The 10,632-nt window shown below is 43.0% G+C and overlaps 2 long non-coding RNA genes across 2 annotated transcripts; both read right to left on the reverse strand.

The window, feature by feature from the left end:
- Nucleotides 1–3,974: 3,974 nt before the first annotated feature.
- Nucleotides 3,975–8,096, reverse strand: LOC309857243. The gene is made up of 3 exons (XR_014307575.1): nt 8,033–8,096; nt 5,732–5,812; nt 3,975–4,091 (listed from the first exon to the last, which is right to left on the reverse strand). It is a non-coding gene; the product is annotated as an uncharacterized lncRNA (long non-coding RNA).
- Nucleotides 8,097–9,054: 958 nt separating this feature from the next.
- Nucleotides 9,055–10,420, reverse strand: LOC309857244. Its single transcript, XR_014307576.1, has 2 exons — nt 10,304–10,420; nt 9,055–9,408 (listed from the first exon to the last, which is right to left on the reverse strand). It is a non-coding gene; the product is annotated as an uncharacterized lncRNA (long non-coding RNA).
- Between the last annotated feature and the right edge of the window lie 212 nt (nt 10,421–10,632).

Below are 10,632 nucleotides of genomic sequence, written 5' to 3' on the forward strand. Positions count from 1 at the left end.
TTTGACAGAGAGAAATCACAAGTAGTCGGAGAGGAAGGCAGAGAGAGAGAGAGAGAAGCAGGCTCCCTGCTGAGCAGAGAGCCCGATGCGGGACTTGATCCCAGGACCCTGAGATCATGACCTGAGCCGAAGGCAGCGGCTTAACCCACTGAGCCACCCAGGCGCCCCCCCCATGGTCTTCAAGACTTAGGCCACATCAATTCTGCGAAGACGCTTCCCTTCACAGACTTTCCCTGCGCACAGAGCTGTCTTCCAGCTCCTCCAGTGGGCATGGGCACCTTGGTGGGGTCATGCTTTTCGGCAACTTCATTAACGTATAACTTATGGAAATGGAAATTGACCTGAAAATGTTCTGATCTGTACCTTCTTCCTAGGCAAGTCCCTCACCCCTACTAAATTAAGATGATCCCTGAGTTATGGCATCACTGTAAGAGACCAGAGCACATGCCTGATTCCTGCCATGCTGATGGGCACCAAGCGGGACCAACCTTTTCTTACAACCAGAAGAGCAGGAACTAAGAGCATCTTCAAGGAAGAGCCCTGAGCTCTCTTGCACCCAGTCAAGAAACGAAGCCAGATTAGATGCTCTGTGTTTGTGGAATGAGGTGCATGGGGGCACAAACCTCATCCATGTACGGTTTCACCAGTACTTGACCGACTAACGCCTCTGCATCCCGTGTCTTGTCAATTGTAGCGTAAGACTGGAGGCAGTGCCGTATGATGTCCACATTGGAAGTCTGAAGCTCTTCCAGCAGCAGGCCTCCCAGGGACTGCTGCAGCATGGCCGTAATGTGGGCTATACGCTGCAAGAACAGAGAGACCAGGAAAGAAGGTCCAGGCACCACAGTTTCTAAAAGCTCAAATATATGTGTATAATTTATATACATATGTGTTATATATATAAAGCGAGCCTCTAATTCTACCAGAATATATGTAAGATTAAAATCCCAACATTTCCTAGAGAATAACAATGAATCTCTTCTCCCCATGATTGCTTTCTTTCTTTTTTTTTTAAAGGTTTTTATTTATTTATTTGTCAAGAGAGAGCACAAGCACACAAGGAGACACAGGCAGAAAGAGAAGCAGGCTTCCTGCCAAGCAAGGAGCCCAAGGTGGGACTCGATCCCAGGACCCTGGGATCATGACCTAAGCCAGAGGCAGTGGCTTAACTGACTGAGCCACTGAGGCGTCCCCTCCCTATGATTTCTTTGAAAGTAAGTCGGCTTCATCAAAGTGAAGTTTAGACAATTACGGAATGACAAAAAGTTATTTGCCTCTTAAGCTACGGAGTAAATCTGACAAACGTGCATTTAAACCCAGTCAAGGGCTTTGGATAAATGAACTCTGACTACATCATATGATGTGTCAAGTTACATGAAATTCAGAATTAATTTTACTTGCATAGTTTGGAGACTACGCTTGTGTCTTTACACAAAATCTATCTAGTGTGACATAATGGAAGCAGGGTCCCAAGCAGGAGACACTAAAAAAAAAAAAAAAAAAATTCAAAGCTAGCTTCAAAATCCTGTAGAGCAGCAATTATCAGGGGCAATGCTAGGTCAAACCAAAATCATCCAGGAAATTCGCAAACAGCAAATTGAAAATCGAAACCAACACTTGCTGGTCTTACTTTGTCCAGAAGAGGCATGCCTTTGCTCTGAACAGCATGAAAGTGTAACTGGTTAAATTCTGTGGCAATTCTCTCCAAAATCTGTCTAGTCCAGAGAGGGCTAGTAGAGACAATTAGAGAAATGTAATTCCCAAAGTTAAAACCTGCTACCCCCACCGCCCCCCATGCCTTACAGCGCTCAGGCACCTGCACCTGAACGCCATCAATTTTCATGACAAACTGTCTGTGCAGCAGGCCCCAGTGCAAGGGGTGAGGAGCGGGGAGGTCGTAGAAGCCACCGACGCAGCCTGGCCCGGGCCACAGGGCCCAGGCAAGGGGATGGAGCTATTTTAGGTCAGTGTGGGTACAACTGCATGATTCCTCCACGTTCCTCGGGCTCTCCCATTCGTGCCCTTCTTCTCCCATTCTCTAACCACCTCCTCTCTCTTGCCCTGTCCTACCGTTCATACCCGAAGCCCCCTCATCTTCTCTGCCTGACTCATTCTCCCTCCCAAGTACCTCCCCAGTACCAACTACTGCTGTCTCCTCAATCAGCTAAAACTGACCGCCTAGCAGCAACCTGGGAAATTGCTCAGAGCAGTGGACTCCAAGTTTAAATTTACCCAACGGCAGAAAGAGCAAGCTCGGTGCTCCGGGAGCTGGTGAGAAATCACTCACAGTGCATCTGCCATCAAGTGGACTGGATACACTTCCCTCTTGCCCCCCACATTAGAAAGCATTAACCCCATTCAAAAGGAAGTCGAACAGTGAAAGAAAAAAAAAAAACCACAACAAAGGCCCCAAAGCCCCTGCTGGGCTCTATGAGGCATCCCACATCTGAGGATGGGCAGTCAGGTAGTGAGGAAACACACTGTAAGAAAACCCAAAATCTCTGGAGACCTGCCATGGTGTGCCCCGTCCCAGAGCATCAGAACTGGTGTGGAGGGAAGGCAAGCGCTTGGCACGAACAGTGCCGAAGCCTAATCCCAACCTCTACTGACTGATCCCATGCGCATTTCCTATTTATCCTTTTCTCGGCATTTCTGGGCCTGGCAGAGCATGATGGATTTACTGTGCGCTGACCCTGCTCTGGCTTTCCTGACTCTAGAGCTCAGAGCTGCTCTTCTGGAGAAAAAAGTCCTCCAAGGTAATTCTGAGCAAGAAAGCGCACAATGTCTGTTTATCAAGGACAGTGTTGCAAAGGGACAGGATTGTAGACACAGAGCTCACTGAGGTGTTTCTATCCGAGGAGCACAGCAGCAACAGCAAAGACGGGAAGAACACTGGAGGGCCAGCTCTCCAGGGGCCGAACGTGGACATGGCTGGAGGGGCTGGAGGGGCTGCAGGCGCTGCCAAGGGCCGCAGTGAAGCAGAGCCGCTGGAGACACACGGGCTGCAGAAGGGCCGCGTGCAGACTGTCTGCTAAGTGTGGACGAATGTGGCAGAAGCACGAGTGCAACGGGCTAGAGACACAAGCACAGTGGAGGCTGACCACTTAGTTGAATGCCTTGATGTGAAAGGGGACAGAGACCTAGGACCAGAGAATCGCTTCCTTTGGGATGTGTCCGTTCTTAATCTCCATCATGAGACATGTGGAGCATATGGTCTCTCAAGTTCCTTCCAAATCTAAAACCTTAATTCCTAAAATTTAGAAACCTAACTCCGCCTGCAAGGGGAGGGACTGTTAGCGTCACACAACAGAGCACTCAGGGCACCAGGCAACCTTGACGCAGGCAGCCCAGCTGGTATGTGTAGGACCAGCCCCGGCTACACCCACTGCACCACTGTGCGTCTCACAGTGCTGACAGGACCTAACTACTCATTTTCTGAGTCACTCATCTACCCTGGCTGATTGAAAATTCACACCAGGAAGGGAACAAGACAATCACAGTATAACAAAGAGAGCCATCATCTTTTTCCTATTTCATAAGTTTTTTCTTTCCTGTTTGTAAATTTCAACTGGATATGTCCTATACTGTTTCATAATAATATAATGCTGGTGCAAAATACATCAATGGTAATACTCTGGGCATGTCTAGGAAAAAAAATGAGATGGAGAAAAACCAAGATGAATGGTAGGTATGCCTTAAAGATCAACAGGACTTTGCTAGTCCTCAGGGAAGGTGATTCCAAATATACTTTTACACTGCAAGCATAATGACGTGTTGGAACTGTGGTCTATAACCAAAGGGTTTATAGGAACGTGTTATAGATTTCACCATTTCATGCTCTCCACTCTCCTGGAGCTACATTCTAGCCACAAACCTGGATTTTCTTCTTGTTCAGAAATGAATTCTAACTAAGCCGTCCCCGCCTAATTAGATTGGATGTGAAGTATTAATTTATGTGCTATTTAGTTAAAAAAAAAAAATGCTTACCTGCTTGCTTCTAGTGCAGAGGTTTCTTTCGAACTTTGTGAATTTAAGATTTTTTCAATCTTTTCAACTGATCAAATAACTTGTATAAGCCTCAACACACACATCTATAAAAATAAAAATTAAGCAAACAAAAAACGTCACCATCTTTACTCTTAATCATCTTTATTTCCCATGCTAAATGCAGGAAAATATAAGACCAAAAGTTAACTTCAAATATATAGGGCATGCTATATTTTGAATATTTCTATGAAACACAGAATTCTCAAGAATGCAAATCTTAGTTCTAGAATAAGCATACTTCCATATTCTATTGCAAGTTTATAGAGGAAAAAAAAAAAACCCTAGACTTTGCTTTCTCATATTCTATACTCTTATTTCTTTTTTTCCCCATCCGGAATCTTTCTATGGGCATTTCTTTCCTATTTTTTTTAAAAAAGATTTGTTTATTTGAGAGTGAGAGAGACTGCATGTGCGCGTGCAGGGGAGGGGCAGAGGGAGAGAGAGAATCTCGAGCAGACATCCTGCTGAGCACAGAGCTCAATGCGGGGCTCAATCTCATGATCCTGAGATCATGACCTGAGCCAAAATCAAGAGTCGGACGTTTAACCAACTGAGCCACCAGGCGCCCCTCCATTTGTTTTCTTATGGCCCTTTATTCATGTTTTAACTTTGGCTTCCGATTGTACTGGCCCTCTCAGTTTACATGTGCATATACCTATATGCCCAAGCACCAAATCATTAAAGACCTTTTACACTACAAATATTATCAAAGAGGTTGAGGGACATTATGAAAACTCTCATCCTTAAAGAACAAAAAAATACAAAGTCATCCATTCAATAAATAATAATAATAATGAACACCCCTGGGAGCTCAATATTCATTCCGACGGGGGGTGGGGGGGGCACGAGAAAATAAAGCAAGAAATACACCCTGCTCTCACAAAGCTTACTGTTTTGTCTGGAAGCGCACGACAAGCATTCTTTGGACAAAAGCTGTGAGGAGATCCAGAGGCGAATTAAACAGAAGGTCCCTCAAACAGGCTTCTCCCCACTGAGATTTTAACAAATATGCTAATAATACACATAGAAAACATTGTACAGAGCAGCAGGCGAGAGTCAGAAGCCCAGACTCCCAATGCCCGCTGTGCCCCTACATCGTTATGATCATGAATGATATCGGGGACACTTGGAACTGGAGATAGCACTAAGGGGCACACTCCCGGGGTGAGCCCTCAGATGTACAGAGCCGTTGCCTGTCTCACACACCTGAAACTAAGCCAACACCGCATGCTAACTACTGGGAATTGAAAAAATTAAAGTGAACACCAGAACATAAAGAACACAGGATCAGAAAATAACAGCAAACCTACGGCAGAATCCTGAGTTTGCTTTGGAAAGCCCACTTCTCCCCTAGTCTCTAATATAGGCCTATTTTCTTTACAGGGCCGCTGACAATTTATACAGTCGTTAACTGTCAAGCGCTGCACCGACAACAGTTATCACTGTTTCTTGTTCTGGAAAAAGTGGGTGATCTTGAGATCGTGTGGGTACCTCTGAAATTCTGTCTTCTTATTTCAGGTAGATAACGTGACATAATGCATAAAATGCACATGCGTGAGAGCTTTGAAAAAAAGCTAAATTTAAAAAAAAAAAGAAAAAAAGCTGAATAGTGCTGACAAGTTCGCGGAGACAAGAGGAGAGGGCTTCAACTGGCATGCAGCATAAGAAATCTACTGGAGGGTACCTTTTTCTTCCTTATGTCCTCTTGTTTACACATTCGTTCATCTACTGCCCGAATTCCTTCACTGACTGATGACCTGAGACTCTTTAAAAGAATAATAAAGAAAATGTATTACAGACATTGTTTTGTCACATTATCAATTTCCTACATCTCATTCAATTCCACAGAAATTAATACCTGTGCACCAGTACTATGCAGATATTGACAAGAAAAAAAAAACATGATATACCAGACACAGTTACTGTTGAGGGGACTCATGACCTGGGGGCATAATGACACGAAGGCAGGGTCGCATGGCCAGAAGAAGAATGACATATACAGTGAAAGTTATGGGGATGAGGGGGCTTAGAATGGAGAACAGATAATATGAAGCAAAGTACAGGAGAGTCTGGAAATGCGACGGGGCTCGAATCGGACTCTGAAAGCCATGTGTACACAGCTGCCGAGGTGGGGAGGGGATGGGGAGCAGATGTAAGTGCACACACACTCAGGGGCAGGGTCAGACAGGCACACAGCCATGTGCACTGCAGGCTTCCTTCTGGAGAGAAGCAGAAATAGGAATGGAGGGCCAACTTCACTGAGATGAAGTCTTTAGATTCTGCATATTTTGGAGAACGAAAGAATGTCAAAGCACTGATGCAGGATGATGAAATGTGGGTATGGAAATACCAGGAATCAAGAATGAAGAACAGAAGACCAGAAAAAGGCAGAGCACAGAGGTAGAGAAACATGTCCAGAAGCTAATGAATAAAGAGATAATTAGGAATTAGGGCCAAAACAAAGGTTAACAGAAACAACTAGAATCAAGTAGGCATATCACAAAAATTCCACAGGAAGGTGAATTAATTCACTCCATCAACATTATGAAACACCTCCTGGACGTCAGTATTGTGGCAGCCTACAGGGATGCAATGAAGACAGATATAGTCGTATCCCTCAGTGGTCTGAGAATCTCACAGAACAGCTTCAGAGTTGGGACCAGAAAGGCAGGTCAGGCCTGTGGCTGAGCAGGACCAAAGTGGCCATAAAAACAGGCCATGGAAAAGGGAGGGGATATGGTGATGGCAGGGGGTGAGGCGGGACGGGAGCCTGTGTGAGTAGAGCAAATCTGCCTCCAGGAAGGGGGTTCGAGAGAAGAGTGGGAGGCCAAAGGAAGGCTAGGCTTGGGAAACAACACCACTATGAGGCCCCGGGAGGAAGAGGCACACCAAGGAGGCAGTGGGAGAGCCCCACAGCGGCTGGTGTGGAATCCAACAGCGGACCATGAAAATCCCTTCCATTCCAAGGAAAAGTATCTTTAACAAGATTTTGTAAAATTCAAATGAGACATAAACCATGGAAAGTATTGGCTACCTCAAGGCACAACTCAAGATTTTTACCTGTTTCACGAACTCTTTCCTGCCTGCCCCTCCCCTAGGCTTCTCAGCACTGATATTTCCATTACTCCGCATTTTTCTTGGTTCTAACCATGTACTGTGTCTTCACTTAAATTATGTTCTCCTTATATTCTCTCTAGGATGCAGGCACTGTCTTAGGGGAGGGACGCAAGAGGCCACTCAAGCTAGAGGAGACACACAAGGAAGGATGGTGTCGTTTATGACAAGTTTACGACAGGGCATCAGAATGGACAGAGGCCGTAAGTCAGGGCACCAGACACAGACGGGGGGGGGGGCGGGAGGGGAGACAGGGCAGCACAGTTTTCTGTAAGAAGTGATGCCACAACTGCCCCTCCACTGTTCACCCAGGTGGAGTTCCTATTCCCAATGGCTTAGAGGTGGGGAGTCCCATTCCCACAACAGAGATTTTTCTGAGAGAACATGCAAATGTAACATTTATTAAGTATTACATTTTATTTATATTATCCTTCAGTTCCATTAGGGATTACACAGTTTTTGTAGATCAGCCCAGGAACCTAACCACACGTAGATTACGTGGGGTGGGGGGGGATATTTACAAGATTACAAACTGTTAAAATACAAGTCATTCGTAAGTTAGAAACCACTTACATATGACCAAAGTGGCATTAATAAGTTGAATTTGGAAATATGCTTCCTCTCCCCTGACATTTTAAGGTTGTCTACTCTGAGAATATGTCTTCTTCAAATCGAACATGTTTTTTTAGGTTTTTAGCATATGCAAAAACAAAATCATTTACAACTCTTCTGAAGGTGAATATTATAATCATGAACCGTTAAAATACAACCACCAGTACCACCAAACTAACAGATGAAAAGAATTCTTAGAGAAAAGCCGACGAGGACAACAGGCGTCACAGCAGACTGTTTTCATTAATTGGGGACTTACCAGAACTTCTCGTAACTGTCCCAAAGGCACAGAAAGTTGATTGAGGGCTTTGTCCATGCCAACCTAAAGGCAAAACCAGGTTGGCACAAACACATCACGATAAGGAGTAATAGTGACGTATCTATTTAACGATCAAAGCAGTACCAGATTTAACTTGTTTTTTTTGGCACAACCGTATTTTGCTACATAACTAGCTAAACAACAGAAGTGTTATTTGGCCATTAATGTTGTTCATAGAATATGAAAAAAATCTGTTGAAATACATGAAACTATAAAAATAAGGGAAGTCAGGAGAAACGAAAGTTTCCTTAAGAACAATTTGCCTTTAGATGACATTTTAAATGAATGTGAAAAATTTTCACAGAAGGTGAACAGTTCTCTGTCTGTAATTGATGATACTCAGCCAGCTGATGTGAAAGTCTGACGGGCTACGTCTCTCTTAAACATTATTATAAGCCTTGAGAAAAATAGAAATTAAACAGAAGTAAAATTTTCTAGGTTTTTAATCCTATTGGGATATTTATCTTAGTGGTATATTTCCCAAAAGCAAATGTGCATCATTAATTTTAATGCTTCTTGAAATTCCCACGGAGCTGCAACTTTCTGTGCTTCTCTGGACAAACAGATTTAAAACAAAATGAAGCATCAACAAGGAGACTTTTCTGCCAAGGAACAAAATTCAACATTTCTAAACGGCTTTTACAAACAATTGATAAGCTCACTGCAAATCATTCTTATATTTTTATAAAACCAAACTTTTTAAATATCAATATTGGCCAATGTTCCCTCAACCTAGCTCTGGCTAACAGATATACCTGGGAGTAAATTAAACATTGTAAGAGTGGTGGACATTTGCTCCTACAAATTAGTCTAAATCAAGGAAGACTTCAGGGTAATCACTTAGCAACTAATAAAACAACCCCTTGGGTATTATTATCCTTTACTTTTCACTGTTGACTAATGAATTTGAAACATAATCAAACTAGAGCAACCTTAAATGAATAAAAACTAAAACAAAAAAATGTATTCCAAAAAGTTTAGTTCTTTTATTAATGAAATTGGTAATTTCTTCAAGTTTCTGGTGGGGTTGGTGGGGTAATCAACTGAAAGGTTTCTAAAAACTCTGCCCTTTTAATAAATATGAAGGAGAGAGAAAGTGTGTGTGTGTGTGTGTGTGTGTGTGTGTGTGTAGGACTTGTGAATTTCAGGTTTACCAAGTTTGTGGAAAGGTTGACAAAATCTGCATAATCCTTGTTGATGAGCTCGACCATGGCTATTTTAAGAAGTTTATAGTAGAGTTCCAGATCTCCTCTTAGTTCCTCCAGCTGGACACGCTTCCTACAGTCAGACACAAAGTGACCGACGTTGAAATCTTCCTGAAAATCAAACCAGAAAGAAAAAATGATTGCACTGATACCACATTTTACATAGAAAAATAAGATCAGACAAAGAATAAGAGGCCGTATTACTGCAGGGGAACACACACAGGACATCAGGGGGTCTGCTCACTTCCTAAGATTATGGGAAAGGGGGCCCCTCACCAAGACCATTCTCTCCTGTTGCCTAACTCTAAAGGCATTTTATTTCTTTTAATTATACATTTCAAAGAGGCTCTTCTCAAAATAGAAACAGCTTTTTCTTCTTAATTTTAACACAGCGATTCACATCCTTCCAGACTTTGTTTTGGTCTCTTTACTTTTTTTTTTTTTTTTAGATTTTATTTATTTGAGAGAGAGAGACAGAGAGAACAAGTGGGAGGAGGGGCAGAGGGAGAAGCCAGCTCTCTGCTGAGCTGGGAGCCTGATGCCAGGGTTCATTCCAAGACCCTGAAATCAAGATCTCAACCGAAGGCAGACGCTTAACTGACTGAGCCACCCAGGTGCCATAGTCTTTCTCTTTAAAATATAAATTACTTTTGGGGTGCCTGGCTGGTTCAGTGGTTATGGGTTCAAGCCCACATTGGGCTTTCTGCTCAGCAGGGAGCCTGCTTCCCTGTCTCTCTCTCTGCCTGCCTCTCTGCCTACTTGTGATCTCTGTCTAATAAATAAATAATTTTTAAAAAAATAAAATATCAATTACTTTTTAAAGAAACTGACATATAATGGACACATGTTAGTTTCAGGCGTACAACATAAAAATTCCATATTTTTATCTGTTGTGAAATGATCACCCTAAGACTAGTTAACATCCATCACCAAACATACACATTTTTTTCTTGTGCTAAGAACTATTAAGCTTTAGCAACTTTAAATATATAATAATATACGGCACCTGGGTAGCTCAGTGAGTTAAGGCCTCTGCCTTCGGCTCAGGTCATGATTCCAGGGACCTTGGATCGAGCCCCACATCAGGTTCTCTCCTCAGCAGGGAGCCTGTTTCCTCCTCTCTCTCTGCCTGCCTCTCTTCCTACTTGTGATCTCTGTCAAATAAATAAATAAAATCTTAAAATATATATATATATATATATATATATATATATATATATATATATATATAATACTATGCAGCCATCAAAAGAAATGAAATCTTGCCATGTGCAATGACGTGGATAGAACTAGAAGGTATGCTGAGTGAAATAATCAGAGAAAGACAATTATCAT

This window comes from Mustela nivalis (assembly GCF_964662115.1).
Source record: "Mustela nivalis genome assembly, contig: HAP1_SCAFFOLD_532, whole genome shotgun sequence".
NCBI lineage: Eukaryota > Metazoa > Chordata > Mammalia > Carnivora > Mustelidae > Mustela > Mustela nivalis.